Raw genomic sequence first — 24,023 nt, 5'->3', positions numbered from 1 at the left:
CGTCCGACTTCGGCTCAGGTCATGATCTCACGGTTCGTGGGTTCGAGCCCCGCATCGGGCTCTGTGCCGACAGCTCAGAGCCTGGAGCCTGCTTCAGATTCTGTGTCTCCCTCTCTCTCTGACCCTCCCCCGTTCATGCTCGGTCTCTCTCTGTCTCAAAAATAAGTAAACATTAAAAAAAAATTTATAAATAAATAAATAAATAAATAAATAAATAAAACGCTTGATGTCTCTTTAGAACCCAATCCGTCAACAGAAGAGTGAGCACTGCAACACGAATCCATTCTGTTAAAATAAAATTGAGTTCATTCCCACTGATGACTTTGCAAGCTTTCCCCACAAGTGGCCAGCAGGAGAGGACGGGGATCCTTGAGTGCAGGGGGGACATTTACATTGCTACACATTTTGCAAGGCCAGTTCAAGTTGGGGGTACAGTGATTTTTTTAAAGCTCCCGGGAGCCCCACAGGTGCGAAGTGAGGGCTCGGGACACAACCTAGAAAGCCCCATTCAATGGGCAGAGGGCACAAGCCTTCTGAGGAATCAGGAGACAAGTCCTTGGGACAGCAGAAACGGGCCCTGGAGGTGACACTGGTAACAACAAAGGTGCCTGCCCCTAGAAACCAGCTAGAAGGCCGTCTGCTCTGGGAGAAGACCCACCTGTTCCCACACTTCCAGGGCCTCAACAGCAGAATCTGCTCCGTGACCGTGCGCGTCCCCTCGTCCCAACACCCCGCCCTCCTCTGCACCTGTCAGAAACCTGAGCATTGACAGACGCGGCGGCCCGGTGCCCATCCCTGACCCTGCACATGCTCGGCTCAAACCCCCACGAACCCAGGAGGACTCTGGAGGTACCCACCGTCTTCTCTGACGACAGCCCATAATTTATGAGCCACTGCATTTCTCTTCAGGACGTGACGACTGCATGTGTTCTAAGGGGAGAGCTGAAGAGCCATTAATCTTCACCCTGGCAGGGAAGAAACTGATGGTAATTTAATTTAACTGGATGGGTGAGGTAGATATAAAAGACCACAAGGTAAAAATGACAAGATTATTAACTGCGCCCAACGCCGTCTGTTTAGCAAGCTGCCTCCGTACGTGGAAGAGGGTTGGTTAACGTGGACCAAGGTTCAAGCAAGGTTTACAGAGGGGAGGTTCTGGCAGATGTGGGTAATGGCAAGGCTCCACATTTCCAGGGAGAACGCAAAGGACTTTTGTGGTTAGAAGAGGAACTTGGGCTCCAACCAGATTAGCAAGCAGGCTAAAGTTTAAAAGGTCAGGGCACACTCAGAAATATTTCTCTCCCACACCCGCAAAAAGGAAACGGTTGAACTTAATCACCAGGGTCCCCCTTCAAGCCCTCCCCTGACCAACCTCTCATTCCAGCTAACTCAATTTTTCCTCCTGTCCAAGTTGTTTGTAGAGGCTGAGCGACAGCTCTTTGCCATCAGGGGGCAAGTCTTTCGGCCACCACCGGCCTGAGTCTCTGGAAGGAGCACCTGCCTCAGGCTCTCCCTGGGAGCTTTCTACTCACCAGCCCACACCCAGGAGAGAAAGCAGCCAGGAGAGAGCTAGGAAGTCGACTTTGTGGCGTTCACCATGGATTCCCTCCGTGGGACACTTCCTAGGGTATCTGTCTCCCCCACATCAACGTCAAGAAAAAGCATTGCTCCCAAGGGCAGACCACTTTCAGAGAGGAGAGCCTTCACATTCCCAGCTCCTGGTCTGGCTCAGGACTTGATGCGCAGAAATGTGACAGCAAGCTTCCGGGTGCTTCTCAGTGTCCCAGCTTTGTGCCTGGATCCCAGGGCTCTCGAGGCCCCGGCCCCTCGCCCCACCTCCAGGTCCAGATTGACCAGGCCAAAGTACAGATCTGCGGAATCACACAGGTTGTCCCAAACAAGGGCAGTGTTTGCACTGAGAAGCCAATAGGTATTCCATGCCTTACGGTTTGCAAAGCATTCATCGAAGATGATGGGCACGTAGCCCTGGATGTGGGCAGAGCAAGGGTTCATTCCCCACTTTACAGATGAGAAAACTGAGATTCAGAGAGGTCAGGTTTACCAAAGCCGTAAAAAGCAGGACACACGTTAGAAAGCTTCTCTTGGCCCTTACTTTAGTATATATTATATGCATACATATAAGCATGTATTTTAATATATATTTGTGTATGTATATATTAGTATAAATTAATATCCTTCTATGGCAGACACTACCGCTCACGTCCCCAAATGTCACTGTTGCCTCTTTTCTTATTTATAGAACCAGAATTGTGTTCAGTGCGGGCCACAGATGCATTAGACCCCAGCAACGGACCCGGCTTCTGATTTAAGCACCGGACCAGCTTCTTCTCTAAACATTGGTCCCCAGAAATGGATCCAATTCAGCTTCTGGTTTCTGACCCATGAGGTTTCTGGAGAGCTTTTCCTTCCTGGTAAGAGGGAGGCACCACGAGGGGAAGCGCTCTTGTCCCACTTTGCCCATTCCCCCTGCTATGGAACACGGACGGGTGAGGGGGGCAACATGCTTAAGAGCAGCTGCAGCTTTTTTGCAACAATGAGGAAGAAGGCCAAGGCCATCAAAGAGATGACGACGCAGAGCTTTGATATCATTAAGCTACTAAACTACCCTCGGTAAATGCAGAGCATCGCACTCCTAGTTTAAGCCATTTTTAGTTGAGTATTTTGTTTACCAGAGCTAAAAGCATTCCCTGCTAATATGTGCCCGGACCAGATGATGAGAAAGTCAAGGACAGAGGCCATATTTATGTTTGAGCCCCCTTTGGAATCTAGTCCAGAAATAGCCACTTAACAAATGTTTGCTAGAAGAAAGAAAAGAGCGTTCTCCTAACAGATATATCTTGGTGTGATGAACATAACAAAACCGATGAAGTTAAACTTAAATCTTTACTTGTTGGCAACCACATGGTCTTACATTCCAATTGCTCTTGGCACCGCCATTATTCTGCCCCCTTTCCCAGAATCCTTCTCACCATCTCCATACACTTCGACAACTAAAAACATGTTTCTTCATAAGACTGAACAAGTCAGTAATACATTTCTGCAGTGAAGGTATTTTTCTTATTTAAAAATAGAATCACCCATGGGGCTCCCGGGTGGCTCAGTCAGTTAAGCATCTGACTTCGGCTCAGGTCATGATGTCACAGTTCACAGGTTCGAGCCCCACATTGGGCTCTGTGCTGACAGCTCAGAGCCCTCTGTGTCTCCCTCTCTCTGCCCCTCCTCCGCTTACGATCTCTTTCCTTCTCTCTCTCTCTCTCTCTCTCTCTCTCTCTTTCTCAAAAATAAATAAAAACTTTTTTTTTATTTTTTTACATTTTTTTTAAAATGTAAAAAGAATAAAAATGGAATCACTTAAAGGTGACATTTCAAGTCAATGAGGAAAACAAATGATGAAGCAAATCTAATAATTATTTGAAAAAAACAAAATAAAAATATTTCTGGTACACCAGAATTTTGGTACACGCCAAAATAAATTTCAGATGAATGACAATCCACTATATTACAAGGTAAATAATAATTGAATCCATAAAAATATCTAAAGGCATACTGAAAAGGGTGCCTGCGTGGCTCAGTCCGTTGAGCGTCTGACTTCAGCTCAGGTCATGATCTCACAGTTTGTGGGTTCGAACCCCGTGCCGGGCTCTGTGCTGACAGCTGTGAGCCTGGAGCCTGCTTCGGATTCTGTGTCTCCCTCTCTCTCTGCCCCTCCCCTGCTCATGCTCTGTCTCTCTGTCTCTCTCTCTCTCTTTCTCTCTCTCTCTCAATAATAAATAAACGTTAAAAAAAATTTTTTTTTTAAATGGGAGACGCTTGAGTGGCTCAGTCAGTTAAGCATCTGACTCTTGATTTTGGTTTAGGTCATGTTCTCAGTGTCGTGAGATTGAGCCCCAAGACAGGCTCTGCACTGACCATGGAGCCTGCTCCAAATTCCTTCTCTCCCTCTCTCCGCCCCTCTTCCTTGCTCACACACTCTCTCTCTCACTCTGTCTCTAAAACAACATTTTAAAAAAAGAATGAAAATTGGAACGAACCTAAATGTGTACGAAATGATAGCCTATTGTTGCACAGCAAATATTGTTACTGGAAAATGCTCCCCACACAGTGTTAGTGAAATAAGCTAAGTAAGGGAGTCATGACATAGACCGGGCATCTGGTTATACAACGGAAGTTGGTAGCAAGATAATGGCATCATACAAAATTTTGTTGTCTCTTCTGAAGTTTCCAAATGTTCCTGTGAATCACATGTATTGTTATTTTTACCTAGGAATAATCATCAGAGCCTCTCCTGTCCCAGTATCACGACCCCAGCAACATGCCGTTCCCAGCAGTATTTCAAGTGGTAAAACACCAGTTCCTAGACTTTTTACAATATTAGTACCTACACACCTAACAAAGATACAGCACCAAGGGGGGTGAAAAAACAATATGCATCATTAATAAATCCTTTTTTATTTTTCTTTCTTTTTTTTTTTTAGAGAGAGAGAGAAAGTGCGCATGGGGGAGAAAGCAGAGGTGAGAGAGGGAGAATCCCAAGCAGGCTCCACGATCGGTGCAGAGTACGACGTGGGACTCGATCCCACACCCCTGGGATCGTGACCTGAGCCAAAATCAAGAGTCGGAGGCTCAACCGACTGAACCACCCGGGCGTCCCATTATTAAACCCTTTTGAGCAAATACTGTCAATAAAAAATGGCAAAAATTTTGATATCTACGACCCTTACACAGGCAGTCTCGCATGACCCTACAAGAACCCTCTGAGGAAGGGCTGAGTGTTAAAGTGATTTGTCCCAGGGAGGAAATGACAGCTGCTGGGCCCCTGGCTTCACTGGACACTTACGGCCTTTCACACAAGACTGTGCCTTGTGTACCTATGACTTCCGTCGACTGCAGGGCTCCCCAGCACCATGAGCCCGGGAACCAGAGGCCTGCGAAGCTGTAGCAGTCACTCCCTGGCCCCTACCTCCTGCCATCACCCGTGCCCCGTTCTCCTGAGCTCCGTCCGCCTCTGAGCTGCAGCTTCGGAAGAGTGAAACTCTCATCCACCCCTTCCCCATCTTACGGGAGGGTGGACGCTCTGAGCAGCATCCATGGAGAGCCCGGAACAGGGCAGGGCCGCATCCAGTGAGACAAGAAGGCTTACAGAAGAGTCGAGCGGGAGACCGGAGCTCAGCCAGAACGGCCAAACTGGTCTCTGGTGTTTCACCGCCTGGGAGTCCTCCTCAACCTTCCACCAGGGATCAGCAAGGAGACCTGAAAATACAGCTAGCCCACACTTGATAACTATTTCTTCTCGACTGATACCTTAGGACCTCAGTAATAAGGCTCTTCCTAATAATAAGTTCCTCAGGACGATCTTAGGAACCCCTTTTGACAGAAAATTAAAACAGGTCCACGATACAGATCTATTTTTCTCCCATCTCCTGTCACGACAGACACAACTGAACTCTAAGTCCCAAGCCTTCGCCACACTTCCCAGGTAACCCTTCCACCTCCTTGGTCCAACCCTTCCATGGGTGCACACTTCCCATGGTATCTGCCCAGTACTGCCCGGCCTCCCACGAGGCCCAGAGCCAACGAGGCCGCCCCGCCTGCTTCCCCACAGCCCAAGCGATTGCACAGCCCTTCATCTGCGCTCCCGGGGCACGTATCCACGGCCCACACCTCCAAGGCACTCACTGATGGTGCTGTGCCCGTGGTCTGCCCAACCGTCTCCGCCACTGTGCTCGGAGCACCACACCTAATCCGCCTCACTCCCTCGGGGTCTGGCACACAGGCCCATACGTGGTCAGCACTGTGCTCCAGGGAGAGAGGTGGTCCTCGTTGGTACTCTCAGGAATCCCCAAGAAACAGCCAACAAACTGCAGCTGGCAATCAAATGACAAGAAGTGAGAATTACAGACCTTCCTCTGTGAGACGAACACAACTGTGAAAAATGAACGAATGCATACATACACACATGCGTACGCGCACACATTTACGTGCCTGCGTGCATGTATGCGTATATGCACCCGTGTGCGCACGCCCGCACACATACATGCGTGCATCATCCCCCTAGTCTGGAGGGGACCAAAGGCGTGAGGAAGGTGTGCGCCAGAGAAACGACACAGTGTGTTCACGGAAACGTGGGGACAGCCTACATAAGATGGTCCCGAAACTTACCCCTAACTGTGAAGCAAGTTCCGCCACAAGAGGCTGGCTTATTCTGATTATTGAATTATCGTAACTATTGAATAACTATGCATAATTATTGATTACTACATGAACCAACCCAGAAAATGTCGTGCCTCATGGTGGCACATTTCCCGATTTGTCGGATGAGTTGAAAGGAGGCCATTCGCACAGCCTAGTAGACAGCCCGACCGCGGAAGAGGAGTGGAGTGGCCCTATTTAACCCCCTTATTGCGCATGTGGCAGAATTGAAGCCCAGACCGGAGAAGAGACAGACTTCAAGAAATATTTCTCGTTACCTGGAGAGCTGGGGCTAGAAGCCAAGACTCTGAGCTCTCAAGTCACTGGACAGGGAAGTCTTCTCTCAAAGTAGAGGCAATATGGCAAATTAGCAGAAATGATTTAGAAGTTTCGGAGAACTTGGTTGTGGGGAATGAACACTTTGGGACGTTAGATGCTTTAACATCCCTGCTTTTTTCCCCCCTGCTACTGTAGCTTTTTATCTGGTCTGTATAGTGAAGGGGGAAAGGAACAAACGACTGGAGAGGAAAAATAGCATGCCATCTTGCTTCCGCTCTCCTTCTCCCTGCCATGCACGGGCCCAGCCCTCCTTTCTCTGCCCCAAAAGGTCTGAGCACACTGGAAGCTGGAATAGGTTACAATGACCGTTCACAGTCCACTGGACCCCAAGGTGAAAGCCCTTTGCTCTGCCCAGCCTCCTAGAGTCTCCTCTTTGACCTTGGAGACTAAGTGATTTCTTTCCTTTGCCTGGAATGCTAATCCAGACACACTACGTTTGCCCATAAGACTTGGAATCCCCACCCCACCCCACTCATGTCCTAGCCCCCAAGCCTGTCACTATCTATGACCCCATGAATCACAGAACCTTGATTCCTAAGTTAAGATCCAGACTAGATCCCCACCCAACCTCGCCAAGTCTCTATAGCACGCAAAGGCCTTCCTAGACATCCTGGTGAATCATCCAAACACCTAAGCGGGCAACTCCGGAGGGAGGAAAACATGGCCAGTGCTGAGAAAAAATTCTGCGAGACAGCTTGTTGCCCATCTACAAATATTCTGGATTATTACAATATAAGATTTAGTGAGAAAGATACCAACTTATCCCGGAGGTGTTGTTAGAACAGTTACTTTGAAACAATGGTTCATTTCATTATTGTGTTCATAATCAGATAGAGGAGATCTGCATGTTTCATCTTAAACACAAAGCTGGAGAGCTCAGACCCAGGGACCAATCCCAGCCTTGCCACAAAGGATGGCGTGAGTCTGGAGAGGTGTCTTTACCTCTCCCCGAATTCAGTTTCCTTAACTGGAAAATGAAAACAGTGATATCTGCCTCCTACAGAATATTTCTGATGATCAAATTAGCTGCGGCACAGGGGCCTGGCGCATAGTAGGTACTCGATTAAAAACTAGTTCTCCCCTTCCGTTTTCCTTGTCTGCAAATTATTCAGAATGTGTAATCAGAGCACGAGGATACTAACACCACCTGCTGTACGGGTCTCAAAACTGCATAAGCAGCAGCAAAGGTGAAAATACAACCTCCACTCAAGAAAGAGCAAAACCAGGGTTCAGAAATGAGTGAAAGCCCTGTATGTAAGACACGCCAATTATATATGCGGGATAGAGGCCACTGGAGACGCTAGGACCGTGGGTAGAATTAATCGAGGCCAACTTCCTGGAAGAGGTACACCTTATTTTGAAACGTAAGAGATAAAGGAGAAAGGATGTGGACTGACTGAAAAGAAGGAAGAATGATTTCTTATGCAAAGTTGGGGGAAGGGGATCTTGGAAGTCAAAGAGAAAGGTCTTGAAGGCCTCGTGTTGGCAAATCGTCAAATGGAGCCTTTAGTCCAACCCAGCCTGTTAAGCCTTTACAGCCTTTGATCACAGAAGAAAATAAGAGAGAATTTGAATGGTTGGATGTAAATCACCCCACCTCAGGGCACCTTCCTGGGACGGCCAGCTGACAGAATCCAAGCACAGCATCTCTAACCCGTGGATGTCCTCCCTTTGGTCAGGACCTGCCTCCAGGGGCAGGAGGTGTTGAAAGGAGCCATCTAAGGCCCTGGCCCTTGTGACAGGGAGACTCAGAAGAGGGTGGAGATGTGCTTCTCTGCTCTAGACACAGAGGTCGTGGGCGAGAGGAGCATCTTGAAGACAACAGTCCTGCCTCGTCCTTCTTGTTGCCATCACAATTCCTAGCTCAGAGCCCAGTGCCTTGAAGGAGCTCCATACATCACTGCTAAGTCAGCTGCCCTCGAGTAGGGAGCCGAGATGGCCTTGGGCAGCAGGTTCCTAACTAGATCTCCACCCTGCACCCCTGACTGTACATTCTGGCCACACCCATGATAGAATGTGCTGTGCCTTCTCTTCCTTCTAGATCTTTGAAGACAATCCTCCTTCTGCCTGAAAAAACATTTGGAGGGGCCCAGCTGAGAGATGGCATTTTCCCAAAAGCCTTCTCTGACCCGACTCCAGCCCCCAAGAATCCCCTTATCTTAGCATGTATTGTTACATCGTATCATAATGTCTTGTCCTCTTGTCTGCATCTACATTTGACTCTAAATTCCACGGAGGAATGTTTTTCTTATTCCTTGCTATTTCCCCCCAGGACCTAGAACGGTGCCTGGCACATTAAGGTTCTTGATAAAGATTTAAGAATGTCCAAAAAAAACCCCACTCAGGTAGTTCTGAGTAGCCCAGAAATGGAGGAACCTAGGACAGGAAAGGCCTAGAAGTATCCATCTTGCTGCCCTGGAGCTTGCCTCTGATACTGCTTTGATCCTGGCCAGTGTTGCTGATCAGGGTAACACCACCTTAGCAGGCTGACTTTGGCCGGTATCATCCCACCTGCCCTACACGGACATTGCCAAGGCTTTGGGGAATCCACGTTACCCGGCCCCATATCCTACACCGTATTCTGAGTCTGGTGCCATGTGTCGAACAGCCTTGGCAACTGCATTGGGTGTGGTTCAATCACAGGCGGGTCAAGACAGACCAAAGCCATGCACGATTGTCTCAGTGACTCAATTTTTTTTTTTTTTTTATACTGAGAGCTCACCCTGATTCTCTAACTCTGGCGAAAAGAAGACACAATTAGGAAGGGATCAGGACTAACCCTAGCGCAAGCCAGAGCCCAGAGACTTAGACGACCACATCGGATACTTCTAGATGTTCCAGGTGACATGGGGTCAAAAGAAACATCTGAACATCTGGAGAGTCCTCGAGTGGGGAAGAGGACACATGGGGGCAGCTTTGGAAGAATCACTGAAAGCAGGGAGAGAGGAGGGCAGACAATGTCAGCCAACCACGTGCACATGACCCCAGGCCTTTCTCTAGCACCAGTTGCCAAAGTGACTTCCTCCTCTCGCACAGCGGCTGCCCTCATAATCACAGATCCTTAGCAGCAGCATGAGGGCCCGGTGTGCTGTGTGGTGGTGCCCCAGAAGCATCCAGAATGCAGGGTTTTTCTGTCTCCACCCATTGTTCCCTCCTATCACCATCATGAAGAATAAAGTTCTATCTCCCCAAATCTTGAGGGTGCATGATGGTGCCCCTATTCTACTAGTCTACGATGCGTGAAAGGTGCCCGGCAGGGGCACCTGGGTGGCTCAGTCAGTTAAGCGTCCAACTTTGGCTCAGGTCATGAGTTCACGAGTTGTGAGTTCGAGCCCCACATCGGGCTCTCGGCTTGTCTCCCTCTCTTTCTGCCCCTCCCCCACCCTTGTGCGTGCTCTCTCTCTCTCAAAAATAATAAATGAACATTAAAAAAAAAAAAAAAAGGTCCCAGGCAGAGGCAGAGGCAGAGGCAGGAGTGGTGCAACAGAGAAGTCCATCTCAGAATAGTGACTTCTCCCACAGTGGACTTGTTTCCACGGAACAGCACCCACATTTTTCTCTCTATAGGTCATACCCTTCCCTTCAGCTAAGTGTGACTTTGGTGGCCCGTTTCCGCCAGGGGACCTCCCAAACTATTAGAGCACGCCCCCTTTGCAAGCACCAATATCCTTATGCAATCCCGCTGCTTCCTACATCCAGACCTGGACGGCCGCGTGTGGGGGCCGCGTGTGGGGGCCGCGGGACGGTCGCAGAAAGATGATTTGGCACAACTGGGGCCATCACAGAGTGCTGTTGTCTTAAGCTCCCGGCTCCCATCCCTTATAATCCCCAACCCCCCCCCAGTTCCACATGTTGCCTTCAAACATAGAGCATGGCCTTGCCTGGGCTCTGCCCCACAGATCGATTATGACATTATTACTCTTGCCCTGTGACCATGGGTCTAGCCAAGCCTGACCCTCACGCTGTCGATTCGCCCTGAGTCATTTATCAGCACGGTAGCTGATTGCCCGTGTCTGAGTAAGCGGGAGAGGTATTTCATCAAGACATTTGACACCTGCCTTTGAAGGGTGAACGACAGAATATATGAATGCCTCTGATTAACATCTAAAGGCAGCCTGGCCGCCCTGAAATTGCCCCCTCCGTGGAGCAGCTCTCAGTAAATCCAACCGGCTCCCGCTGGAGGGACCTCTACCATTTCAACTCATTTATCAGCAATTCCATCTGCTTCGGTTTGGGGCATTCCATGTGTCCGTGGTTCTGTCGTGTCAGGGCCCGGGGCTGCTCCCTCAAGAGTTTCTAGGCTCCACGGAAGGCCTAATCCAGGCCTGTCATCCTCCCCAGTGATAGCAGAAGCAGCTGCTGTTTCTTCCTCCACAGCATGGTGGTTGCCAGAAAGTCGAAGGGGCCCACCATCCGATTTCCATGCCTGGAACTAAATCTGTGTGTGCATAATCTCTCCTCGAAACTGCAGCGGGGAGCTGTGTCCCTCCACCTTTGACACCAAATAGATTGAACGTCTTCTGGAGGAGCGGTGAGCTCATCCCTGATCCCATTCAACTTCAAAAGGCCAACTGTCTCATTAACCTAATTGCCTGACTTTAAGTAACTTGCTTAAATTACCAACGAACGGATGGCCATTTCTGTCCAAACAAGACATTTTAAAGCATTGCCACTAAAAAGAAATGACTTTCAACCATGACAGAGGAATGTCTTCTTTAGAGGATTATTATCATAATTATGGTAGATACGCTTGTGAGCCCGGAGAAATCGATTTTGAGAGAGAAAGATAGAGCGTGCGTGTGTCCAGGAGAAGAGGAGAGAGAGAGAGAGAGAGAGAGAGAGAGAGAGAGAGAGAGAGAATCCTAAGTAGGCTGCCACGAGGCTCGATGCCATGACCCTGGGATCATGACCTGAGCCCAAATCAAGAGTCGGGCACTCAGCCGACTGAGCCGCCCCGCTGCCTGGCCCTGAGAAATTTTTAAAAGAAAGATACAAATGGCAAATTGGTATAGATTACAAACTACGGAATCCTTTCTCAGTGATAGCATTTTGAAAAGTTCAACCAAACTACACTAAATTATAAAGACAATCAAATATGAGTACTATATAACAGTTGTCCCTCCGGGGGGAAAGAAATCCCTCCGGAAAAAGAATACTGAAACTATCACTAACCCCTGTTGGCTACATTAAACCTAATAAAATTACCAATGATAAATTTCTCGTCAATGAGGGTTCCCTGCTGTGCTGCCTCTCCTGGCTTTGGTCACAGTGAACCAGGCAGGGAGATTGAATTATTAGTTAGACTCATTTTATTGGTTAAGGCTTTGGCAGGGGGTGGTGGGCAGTGTGTTATATGGGAGATTCTTTTCATGTTTTGTTTTTTTCCCCTCAAGAACCAGCTGGTTTTGTCTTTAGTTTCAAATGTCAATAAAAAAAAAAAAAAATCCAGGCAACCATTAGAAAGCAGGAATTTGTACATGGGAGCTTCCCATCACACCTGATGTCAGTCCCAGCAGGTCGGCCAGGATGGGCAGTTCAAGGCTCAACAGGGGAGACAGGGGAGAGGTGCAGGAGGAGGGCGGTGGGCATGGCCCGTTGTGGGTCCGGCAGAGGACGGGAAGGGGGGTACCGTTAGGAAGTGGCAATGGGGAAAGAAGCAGTGAGGTGTGTGAGCTGGGGCTTCAGATCAGGGCAGACGGCTGGGACTGCAGCCCCAGGGGGCGGCTCACCGTAACCCAGTATCCCAGGCCTGGCCCCAGTCTCTTGCTGATCTAAGCTGGGTTTTAAATTTCCATATGGAGATGGCAGCTGGTATACAAGGTATCAGAGCTCCACTGCTGGTCTCCAGAACAGCATGGGGTTCCTGAAGACAAGATATGCAGCCTAAGTTCCTAAGGACTGGAACCTTCTGACAGAGAGGGGACTGCTGGAGTGCCCTGGATCCCATTACTGCTCAGTCCCTTTAATGTCAACCAAATAGCCCTTTTTCACCTTAGACGAGGGTCCCGGGGATACAAAGAGAAACCCAAAACCTGGGCTGAAACTCAGCCTCAAATCTCTTAGACTATCTCCTCTTAACTGGCAGGACCCAGACCAAGGACTCCGTGAAAACGTTGGAGAATGTGTGTGACCAGAGTATGACCAGCCCTAGGTGGCAGAAGGCCCTCCTCTGAGAAACGCAGCTCAGAGCCCAGGATTGCCCCAGGGCCCACCGCTTGGCAGTGCTCTGGTAGTTCCGGGCACCCAGATGCTGGGTGTCTCCATATCCGTGCTGTGCTCTGCTTTGTCCCCAGGAGGGCCACTTAGCTGATGGGACACACTGGCAGGAAATCAGGGCAGGGAGCATGGGGTGAGAACGAGGAAGTCAGAGGCTTTCTTCCTCCTGCCCCCTCCCCCCAGGGACAGGTGACACCATTGTGTCAACAGCTACGCCCTCTGCCCACAACTGGGTATCTTCTCTTCCCCAGCTGCAGGCTCCAGGCTCCAGGCTCCCCCAGCAACCCTCCAGCCACACTGGTCCTTGTGTGGGAGAATGAATAATGGCCCCCAGCCATAACCAGTCCCTGATCCCTAGAGCCTGTGAATGTGACTTTATGTGGCGATAGGGGCTTTGCAGACGTGCTTAAGGATCTCGAGATGGAAGTTTATCTGAATTATCTGAGTGGGCGCTCAATGCAACCACAATGTGCTTGTGAGAAGCAGGCAGAAAGATATCTGACCTAGAAGGAAAGGCTATGTGACCAGAAAAGCAGAGATTGGAGTGACACAAACATAAGCCAAGGAATGCCGTAATTAACCAGAAGCTGAAAGAGACAAAGAGCAGATTTTCCACTGTAGCCTCCTGAAGGAACCAGCTAAACCCTCTGACTTTAGCCCAAGGAAACTCATTCTGGACTTCTGGCCTCTAGAACCATAAGAGGGGGAGCCTGGGTGGCTCAGTTGGTAAAGTGTCCGACTTCAACTCAAGTCGTGATCTCACGGTTCGTGAGTCCGAGCCCAAATATATATATATATACAGGGCGACTATATATACTATATAGTCGCCCTGTATATATATATACATATATATATATACTATATACTATATATATAGTATATATAGTATACTATACTATATATTCTCCTTAAATGAAATATTACTATATCTTAGAAAATATACTATATTTTCTCCTTAAATGAAATCTTACTGTACTGTGTGTGTACAGTATACTATACTGTACTGTGTGTACAGTAGTATACTGTACTAGTATATAGTATACTATATATATATACTAGTATACTAGTATACTAGTATACTAGTATACTATATACTAGTATATATATATAGTATACTATATATATATAGATACTAGTATATATACTATATATAGTATATAGTATATATACATATATACACACACACACACACAGAGTACAGTAAGATTTCATTTAAGGAGAAAATTTAGGAGAAAAAAAAGTAAGGATAAAAGAATTTGGTGCCAGGACTAACATAATAAAACCTTAGTTTGAGAGCATAATTCGTTCCAGAAACATGCTTATAATCCAAAGCACTTGTATATCAAAGTGAATTTCAAGACCCATTGGCTCAGTTGGGATCACGTGAGATTTGGCATCACATACTACTTGTATTACAAGACATCGCTCATTTATCAAGCTAAGATTATGAAAGGTGTTTGCTCATCTCGTGGAAGGAATACTCACAGAACAAGTCACTCACAACCCAAGGTTTTACTGAATTTGCATCCAAAATCTATGCATGCATCCAGCATTCTGACCACTTTTCAGGAACTGGCCTGCTGAGCTTCCCCATATCCAATGCAAAGATAACCAATTTCAGCTTCCTAGTTCTTAAACTAGCCTGATAATAGGAATCTCCTGGATACCGTATTAAACATCCAAATATCCAATCATCTCCTCATCCAAAACCTACTGAAGTAAAACCTAGTAGAAAATCAGTAAGAACTTGGATTCTAATAAATTTCCAAGATGAAATAGGTCACAGCATCTGGAAATTAGGAACACAATATGGGAATTGTAGACAAAGGCAAAAGTGTTAAAGATGTAGGAAGAAAGCCATCATCTCAAGACTTGAGATCATCTCCACCTGATTATCCTTCGAACTCACAGACCGCGAGATCATGACCTGGCTGAAGTCGGACGCTTAACCGACTGCGCCACCCAGGCGCCCCTACACTTTTCAATCATGTGAAGCAATTAATTTCCTTTATTAGATATACCACCTTACACTGAGTTCTCTTTTCTTACATCTCAAAGCATCCTATGTAGTAAGTCTATTGTATTTATCTAATATTTTCAAGTGAAGATCTTATTTTTTAATTAAAAATGACAGAAAACAAAAAAAATGAAAATTAAAAAAATTAAAAATAAAAATAAAAAAAATAAAAATGACAGAAAACTAAATCATTGGAGAAAGATAAACTTTACCCAAAAGAAGTGTCTCATTATTTTTAGTGACTACTCTTGTTTTAAAGAGGTTTTTTTTCTCTCCTGCCACACTGTACCAAGAATATTGCTAATTATTTTGACTTTTTTGTTCTCATGATAACTAACCATCACCAGGGCTTTAGGTGCAACCAGAGATTAATCTGGAGCTTATCTTTCTTTATCTGCTGTTGTAACAACGATTCAAGCACTTTCTGGAAAACATTTCAAAGATCCATCATTAACTCCCCAAACACACGATGAGCACTGATATAGGGGACATCACATCATTTTCAGCCGCAGGGTATTTCCACCACTTAGTCACCGATGGGCTGTGGGATCCCAGGAGTTAGAGACCAGGGAATCAGTGGAAGTGGCATATTCAATGGAGCCTGATTACATTTTGAGGACTCTGGCTGTCCTCTTCCAACCAGTTCAGCTATTTTGAAGGACTAATTGATTTCTTAACTGGAATGGTTAACACAAGTGCAAAGTATTGACTAAAATTCTAAAGCCTGGAGCCCAGTTCACATCCACATAAAAATATTATTGAAGGGGAGTTATTATTTAATGGATATAGAATTTCAGCGCTGTGAGATGAAAAAGCTTTGAGATTGGATATCGTAACACTATTGCACTATAGGCTTAAAGTGGTTCAGATAGTAAATTTTATGTGTTGTATATTTACCCAGAATTTTATAGACAGATAGATAGAGATACAGATCTGAAAGGGGAGGGGAGTTCAATTTTATCGTCACCCACTAAGGTTTCAGTCTGCCAGTTACAGGTTCTTAAGTACTTTTTATTTATTATCTAATTTAATTCTCGCAATAACCCTATAAAGAAGACAATGTTATCATTACTACTATTATTCCAATTTGCTGATAAGGAAACTGAGCCCTGGAGAAGTTCCAGCACTAACCCTGAGTCATCTGAGCTGAGCTGAGCTGAGATACAAGTCAAGTCCATTCAGTTTGCCCTGAGTGTAAGCAAGCTCCCCACCGCCAGCCACACTGCCTTTCCATGTTTTGTTATCAGAAACCATTACCTTTGTTTTGCAGAAACAGGAATTGACACTCAGAGTTCAGAAAATCGTCTATCATCGTGAAGATAGCAAGTGCAAAGTCCAGACACAAATTCACCCTCTCTAGTTTCAACGTCTATGTCAAAGATGTAACCTTGAAGATGCTCTCAGGAGAGAATCTCAAACATTATTGGCCTCAGAACTCCTTTACAATCTTAAAACGTCCCGAGGTGGCTAAAGGGCATTTATTTGTGTGTTTGTGCCCATGCCCATTTACCTCATAGATGAGCACTGTCCTGTAGAATTTCCATGATGAAGGAACATCCGTACATTTGCACTGTCCCACTGGGGACAGTCACTGGCCACGTGTGGCTATTGAACAATGAAACGTGGCAGGTGTGACTGAAGACATAAATATTTCATTTCTTTTTAAATAATTTAAATATAAACAGCCACACTGCACAGATACACACGGAAAACCAAAACATATTTTCGGAATGTACTAGAAGATGCACACATTCCATAAGCCATCAGAGCCAAGACGTCACCACACCTAATGTGGCCTCTGGGAAACTCCATCGCACCCTGGCGGAGAAGCCAATAATCTTTTTTTGGGAGAATAGCTTTGACTTCGGGGATCCTCTGAAAGGGTCGCAGAGACCCAGAGGGGTCCCGGAACCACACATCTGCTCTTAAGGGCCTGATAGGAGCTCAAGTCCTTCCTTCCAAAGGAACAACTCTCCGTGCACCGGGCTCTGGGCTGCTGCTTCTCATTTGAGGGCACTTTTGCCCCGCCCCCTCCCCAGAACTGGATTTCTCAGGCTCACCAGGCGCGCTGGGGCTGGGCCGGACGTTAAGCGCCCAGTCACCGCTGGGGCAGAGGACTGGGAGGTGGGGGACAGAGATGGTGGTGAGGCTGGCTGCGGGAGACTTCTCTCTCAGAGGTTCCGAGTCTCCAAGGCAGCAGGGATCAAATCAAGAAGTAGAAAGAAGCTTGCAAAGTGAAATTCAAGATGCTGGAAAAGATGGAAAGGCCTCTTCTCCCAGGGGTCTCCCGCTTCTCCCCTCCTTCCGGCAGGCAGGAAAGAGGAGGCCGTTGGAGGGGGAGAGGAGAGGGCTCCGGAGGGTCTTCTGGGGCAACTCAATCAAAGAAATTATTTTCCCACAGACGAAGCCAAGAATATCTTAATGGCTTTTTCCTGATTGAGGAATAAATCTATTAATTTATGGCCCGGCCCCAAACCGGTTGTATCAGCCCCGCCCACCTCCTTTAGAAAAATGTGAGAAATGCTGCAAAATTCCACTTATTTTCATAATCTCCATCTTCTCTCTCCTTCTTCTTCTTCTTCTTCTTCTTCTTCTTCTTCTTCTTCTTCTTCTTCTTCTTTTCACTCCGTTGTTTCATAATCCACCCTGCTCAATTTTTTACTCCTACCTCTTCTCCTATTTTCAAATAAATCGCCACCTCCGTCAGCGGGCGCGCCCGATGAAAGGTGCCAAAGCTTCGGAGAGGCGACTCCCCACCTCCCCCTTGCTGAGTGATGATACCGGCAGCAGTCATTAGCTGTCCCTGCAGAGAAGCTGGAACTGCGCAGGCCCCGCACCACTTGCCCGAGCGGCCTTGCGCATCCCAGAGCGCGCGTTTTCGCCAAGCCTGGGTTCGCCTAGATCTTCCTGCCCGAGAGACCCGGCCCAACAGTAAATCAAAAAAAAGCAGAGGGAGAGAAGCCGTTGTCTGAGACTCACAATTACTACCTCCCAGCGCAATTAACACGCCCCGGGGTAATTGCTAAACGGTCCGTATTTATGGACTGGGCCACCCTGCTTGCCTGACCCCGAGGTTTGCAGCTCCCAGCGAGGGGGCGAGTGTCCAGCCCCTTCCGAGAAGGACTAAGAGTTGCATAAATTGCACACACACCCCCGCCCCCCCCCCCCCCCCCCCGGGCTCTCTGCGGGAATTCAGCCCGCTGTCGCCTGCGTGACTCTTAATGTATTGGAAATAAGTAGTGGTTTCATTAGTACCGTAGACGATTTAGATCATGTAGGCCCTGGAGAGGGAGATGGAAATTGTTTCCAACTCCACTTGCGAACTGGCTGCCCTTCAGCGAGTTAATTAACCTTTCTTAGCCACTGTTTCTTCATCTGTAAAATGGGGATAATCCAAGTAATCACAACAATTGGAATTTTATAAAAAGCAAATAAGCTTTTGTGTATAAAGTATACACAGTATAAGTAAAGTATAAAGTATATACTTTATGTGTATAAAGTTCTCAGGACAGTGCCTGACACATAGGCACGCAAAACTCTGCTACGTTATTTAAATTAAAAGTTGTGCCCGATATTATTAGTTAAGCTCAGGCCTAACTGTCCTTCGAGGTGCGTTAGGCGGCGCCACTCCGTGAACACCAGTCCTGGTGACAACATGAATGAAAGGACCTGTCCTTCTCTGGCTGCCTGGCTTAACTCACACCTCCTGTGCGCCGGTGTGGCCCGGCCTCGGAGAGACAGCGTGGACGCAATGCGTGCTAACCCGGCAGGATTGAAGCCGGAGCACTGGAACTTCTAGTGTTGCTGGGCGTTGGCCGCCTGCCCCGGACCATTTTCGCGCCTCCTCCAGCCCCCCCAGGCCCAAGGAAGTCTCGCATTTGCCCCCAACTTTTGGATGGGCTCTTTTCTCTGTCACGGACCCACTCGAGAAATAGAATGAAGTCTGGCCCCACGGGCGGAGGACCGAGGCCAGGCCTCGACGGGAGGCCGGGAGGACTTGGCGCCGTGGGAACCCCGGGCCCCGTCACCTAGCCGCACTTGGGGCCACGCAGTCCTACACTGGGCCCGGAATCCCACCCTGCGCCACGGCCGCACCGGCGGTCTAGACACGCAGGGCGACTGAACGCAGGCCTGGGAGCGGGTTTCCTAGGCTGGCCGGGCTGGGTTAACTTCCGCGAGGCTGGTACCCACCTCCCCGCAGGGCTTTCGTTTTCAGCCGCGCCCTCCCGGGGAGGTTTATGGCCTTAGCGCAGCAGAAAGGAGAGACTCGAGGGCACCATACTTGGCCGCGGCGCCTGCGGCCCCAGATCGCGGCCTCAGGGGCTCGCGGGGCCCCATCCTTCTGGTGCGCGGGGCTCTGGAGCCAGAAAGTATACACAGACCATAAATTTCCTGCCCCGCCCGGCGCCGGGCCCCTCGCTCCGGCCCTAGGAGCTGCGGCCCACGGCAAAGCGCTGCTGGGACCCGCCGCAGCTCCAGGCCGGTCGCATCCCGTCCCGCCGCTGCACGGACACCACTGCAGCGTTAGGACTCGGGTCACAGCCCGGCCGAGGCTCTGGGCCGCAGTGTGGGAGGAGGAGGTGGAGGGAGGCAGCAGAGCGGGAGGCCAGGTGAGGACGGAAAGAAAAGGGAGTGACTAGGAGCCCAGAAAGGGGAAGATATGGCTTCTAGACTAACCTTAGCTTCCCAGCTTGAGGTGGAAAGGAACAGTTAAGTGCTCATGGCGACCCCTCGCTTACAGATGTTTTTGTACTGAACTCTCCCCTCCTTCAGTCATCAACCTTGTACACCAGGCAGGGTACACCGGGCATGCGCTTTCTTTGGGGGTGCAACAGAACGATGCTTAATGGATTTCTCTGCGGCGGGGTCTACTCTCACAATGTAAAGTGGATATTTGAAACAATGAATGGAGTAATTCGCTAAAAAGGAGAGCAGAGCTTTTCTTTGAACTTTGAACTTTTCTTTTTCTTCGAAGAGGGAGTCGGGGAAGCCCACCCTTTCAGGATTGGAACTAGGAACCGGTGGGCTTCGGGGTCAGAGGCTTGGCCACCCCCCTTGCCAGCCAGTACCTGGATCAAATTACCCAGCCTCTCTGCTCCTCAAACTGGATTATCTGTAAGATTGGAAGAAAACATCTTCTCGCCCAGGGTTGCTGGGAAGGTTAAATGAGATACAAGACTTTGAATGTGTGCCTTAAAAGTGGGAAACGATTGCGTCTGTTTCCTCCGTTTTCACTTGTGCGCCCCCACCCTGGGTGATTTCCAAGTAAAGACGCGTTCCAAACAGAAGAAATTAGCGATGTAATGGCGGTGGGGGTGGTGAGAGTTTAATGCCAATTCTCGCTTACTGAGCGCCACTTCTGTTTGCCAGCATAACGGCGCGCGCGACCGTGCGCGAGGCTGTGACTGTCCCCTGTATTAGATATGCTCCCCTAACCTATGTAGAAGGGATACTGAACTGCCTCCAGGGTCGCTGAGCAAACTGATGGGGAGAAGATGGGGAAGCATAGTGGGAGGGCTGGAGAGGACTCAGAAGGCAGGATGGGTGTCCTCATGACCACTCCTCTGCGATGGGAAAACCAAAAGAGGGGAAAAGAGGGGAGAAAGAAAGATTCCGAGAGCTAAAACTGTTGGTTCGGCCGGCGCACCTCAGGGCGCTTTCCTGTTGCTCCTCTGGAGCCGCTGATGGTCCGGAACCGAACCCGCCAGCGCGTAGTAGGGGCGCAGATGTTGTATGCATGTGTTAACGCATGACACCGAGGCTATGGCTGGCCCACGTGCACCGACACATCAATCTCTCTTGGCTCTTGAACCATGCTTCTGACGAGGATGACATCATCGCGGGTCGTTGTTGTTGTTTTAATCTTACGGGCCGTTCGTTTTTTAATAATAGTTTCAAACAACATAACTGCCTTTCGTTTCATTTGGGGTCTTAGCCGAGGCTGGAGCCCACGACTTCTGGAGCAGCCCCTGCACCACATTGCTTGCCCTGGTTGCCCTCAAGCCCCGCCAGCGCGGCCCAGCTCCTCTGAAAGTCCTACGTGGAAAGGTGGACAATCGCTGGATGAAGGAAGACCCAGGCACAAGGAGTAGAGAAGGAGAAACAAAAAGTGGGAAGGGATGGGGATGCCCAAAGCGAGAAGGAGGACTGGGAGAGTGGAGACCGAAAGAAAGGGGAACATTTGCATTACGGTGGGTCAACGTTCATTTTTAAATTGTGTGTCATAGAAAAGTTTCATTCCTTTCCTTTCTAGTTTTTCACCCACTGCGCCCTCGCCGAGGGAGACAAGTCCACGGAGGAGGCAGGAACCTTGCGGGAGATGAGAACAAAGGGATGCGGCTTAGATCGCTGCGGGGGATCCAAGGCAGCCTTACCGGAAGATTTTCAGATTTGCCGGGCGCAGCCCACCCGCTGCGGGGCTGACGTCGGGACCCACCCGTGCGAGGTCGCTGACCTCCGACTGGACGCTGGGGATCCAAAAAGACAGAGGACCTGGGACCCTCCATCGGACCCAAATGAGTGGCGAACGGGGCGGGGGGGCGGGCGCCCTCCTAAAGGCTTGAGGCTTCAAGCACAGTCTGCACTGGGAGCAGAGAGAGCCGGGCCGCGCAGCGACTCCTTTGGAGGGCGTGCGCGGCCTCCGATTGTCTCCATAGAAGGATCCAGAAAATGGCCAGATCCTCAACCAGACGCCTGTGGGGCCTGCGAGATAAGGAATCTTATGCGGTCATTAGTTCATTCGTTCTTTCATTCATTCATTGGCTCATTTCTTGAGCTCGCACCACGTGCAGGAAAGTGCGGGGTGCACTCTTCACCCCATTCGCACACACAAAAATAAACAGCCCTGACAAATCAAAGCGCGGCTGAAATTTGCTGACCCTGAAATCGCCAGAGGCGAGTGGGGGTGAGCAGTTGGGGGTGGGGGGAGCTCTGGAACTCGGCGAAACTAACCGACGCTTTTGCGCAGCAGAAGGAGAAAGCAAGGTGCACACTGACAGCAGCCCGCTCGCTCACTGTGCCGGGAGACGCCGGCGCGGATCTTAACGCCCGGAGCGGGCCACCCCGGGAAGCACACAGTCTCCGGCTTCCGTCCTGGTCCTCGCGTTGACTGCTGGCGAGGTGACTGTGGGCGAGTCATTCAACCTACAAAATGGGGCCAACGATGCCCACCTGCGCACGACGTTCTCCAGATGAACGTGCGCGAACGAGCGCTTTCGTCATCTATATGGAGCGCTGCTTGGGAACTTATTTTCTTCTTCTGCAACGGATTTAGTGTCCAGGACCCTTGTGTAGCCTCATCCAATGAGTTGGGACTTCCAAGTCCGCTCCTCCTCCCGGAGTCACCACTCAGTAGTTCCCGCGCCTTCTAGCTCACTTCTTCCTGTGTCCACAGTGCTTACCACCGATCGCGTTGTTCCTGAGGATCCACTGGGACTATCAGTAACCACAAGGAACACAACAATGTGTTACTCATTTATTCAGTAAACACTTCTTGAGGCGCCCTCCCCGTACCTAGCGCTGTGCGAGGTGCTAGAATTGCTCCGACCCTAAGGCAGAGCCCAGCCTTGCCCTCAAGGAGCAAAGGGTGCCTTTTCCCAGCTAAAAGGACAGTTGATATCCTGTTTCCGTTTTGAAGACTTCCCTCTATGCGATTAGTTAAGAACTTAATAGAACTCCCCAAATTCCATTTGTCCTGACATGACCTCAGCAGTGGGCACATAGTTTTCCCTCCTTGGACCCCAGATACTTAAGTTTCCCTCAAACCTGAAGTGTCAGAAAACTCTGGCTCCTTCCCCTTCCAGCTCCCAAGGAAAACTCCCAACCACACCTAAAAGCGCTGTCTTGAGCACCTGCTGTATGCACAGAACGCCAGGCGCAGTGCCTGAAGGACCAAGAAGAAATGCCACTGGTCTTCCCATAGAGTCGAAGGGTCTGAGCACAACCTCTGTGGACACACTGTATCCAAACACTCTGCTCTACTCTTTCAAAGGTTCCTCCCCGGGGACACAGTGACTGCCCTGAATTCATGAGCCTCCATCTAAGGATCTGATTTCTTGCCTTTTTTTTCCCAAGTGTGCAAATACTAATAAGGTAGTAAATACTGTAATTAATAAAGGAAGGAAGGAATATAATACACCGTCCACTTTCTCATTTAACATTTTACCATGCAATTCATTCTCACAGTGGTTTAGAAGTTAGGTAACATTATTTCCTATTGTACAGATGAAGAAACTGAAGCCAATTTCCCAAGGTCTCACATTTAATAATTGGTGAATGAATGAACGCTTCTTGGGCTCTTTGGGGTTGGGGTCAGTCATGCTCCTTCTGACACCCTCAACTCCGAGCTCCATATGCCAGCCTCTTCCCATACTTAAAACCCCCCAGAAATAATCATTGGGGTCACTGAAGCCTCGAGCTCTGGGCGTGGGTCAGGTGGTGTAGCCGCTGTCACCTCCACCACCTTCTATGGCTGGTCTGTTACCCACCCAGAACTGCGCGAAAGGAGGAGGCATTATCTGCTGGCTGGGGCTAGGTCTAAGGACCGGGGGAGAGAGAAGGAGTTAGCTCAGCGGCTGCATGACAAGCATGATGAGCTCTCGGACACCTTGTGCTGTCCCAAATCCCAAATGTCAGCAACCAGACAGAGAAACACTCAAGAATGATGTCATGTCCCAAGAGCAGGATGTGGCCCGACCTTAGACATATTAGCAAAGCCACATAGGTGGTACAGGCTGAAGGGTGGGGGTATCAATCCTGGAGAGGCCCAGGCCTGCAACTCCTGGAGGGACACCTCTTGGGGACTACCAAAAGGAAGAACAAATGGATCAGTTGGAGCCCACATTTCCCCCCAGGCTCAGTGCCTTTTATGCCCCCTTTTTAAAAAGCCACCGAGCGGCACCTGGGTGGCTCAGTCAGTTAAGCATCCGACTCAGGCTCAGGTCATGATCTCAGTTGGTGAGTTCAAGCTCCGCACCAGGCTCTTTGGATTCTCTGTCTCCCTCTCCCTCTGCTCCTCCCCTGCTTGCATGCATGCTCTCTCTCTGTCTCAAAGATAAATAAACAGTTAAGAAAAAAAGTTCAAAAGCCATTGAGTTGTAACAATCCAGATCAGAATCTGGTTGGTCAATTGTGTCTGGTAGGACTCCTCTCCCTTTGCCCCTCAGGAGGCACTAAACCCACAGCCTTATCAGAGTCCTGGCACTCACTCCCCAGGGGACCTTGGGCAAGTGTCAAGAACCCA

General features: G+C 49.0%; 1 long non-coding RNA gene across 5 annotated transcripts in view; it reads right to left on the bottom strand.

The window, feature by feature from the left end:
* The window catches only part of LOC109495764, a 70,443-nt gene extending 68,602 nt beyond the window's left edge, over positions 1-1,841 (bottom strand). For 3 of the 5 annotated variants that reach the window (XR_006591751.1, XR_006591750.1, XR_006591749.1), the window contains exons 1-2: positions 1,533-1,841; positions 858-965 (exon numbers count right to left, since the gene is read on the bottom strand). This is a non-coding gene — a long non-coding RNA (uncharacterized LOC109495764). The remainder of the gene's footprint in view (positions 1-857; positions 966-1,532) is intronic. The other 2 variants (XR_002739187.2, XR_006591748.1) reach the window with 2 other exon arrangements.
* Positions 1,842-24,023: the final 22,182 nt, after the last annotated feature.

The sequence above is a fragment of the Felis catus genome, chromosome F1 (genome assembly GCF_018350175.1).
Source record: "Felis catus isolate Fca126 chromosome F1, F.catus_Fca126_mat1.0, whole genome shotgun sequence".
In the NCBI taxonomy this organism is placed as follows: Eukaryota; Metazoa; Chordata; class Mammalia; order Carnivora; family Felidae; genus Felis; species Felis catus.
This window is presented reverse-complemented; position numbering and strand designations above follow the sequence as displayed.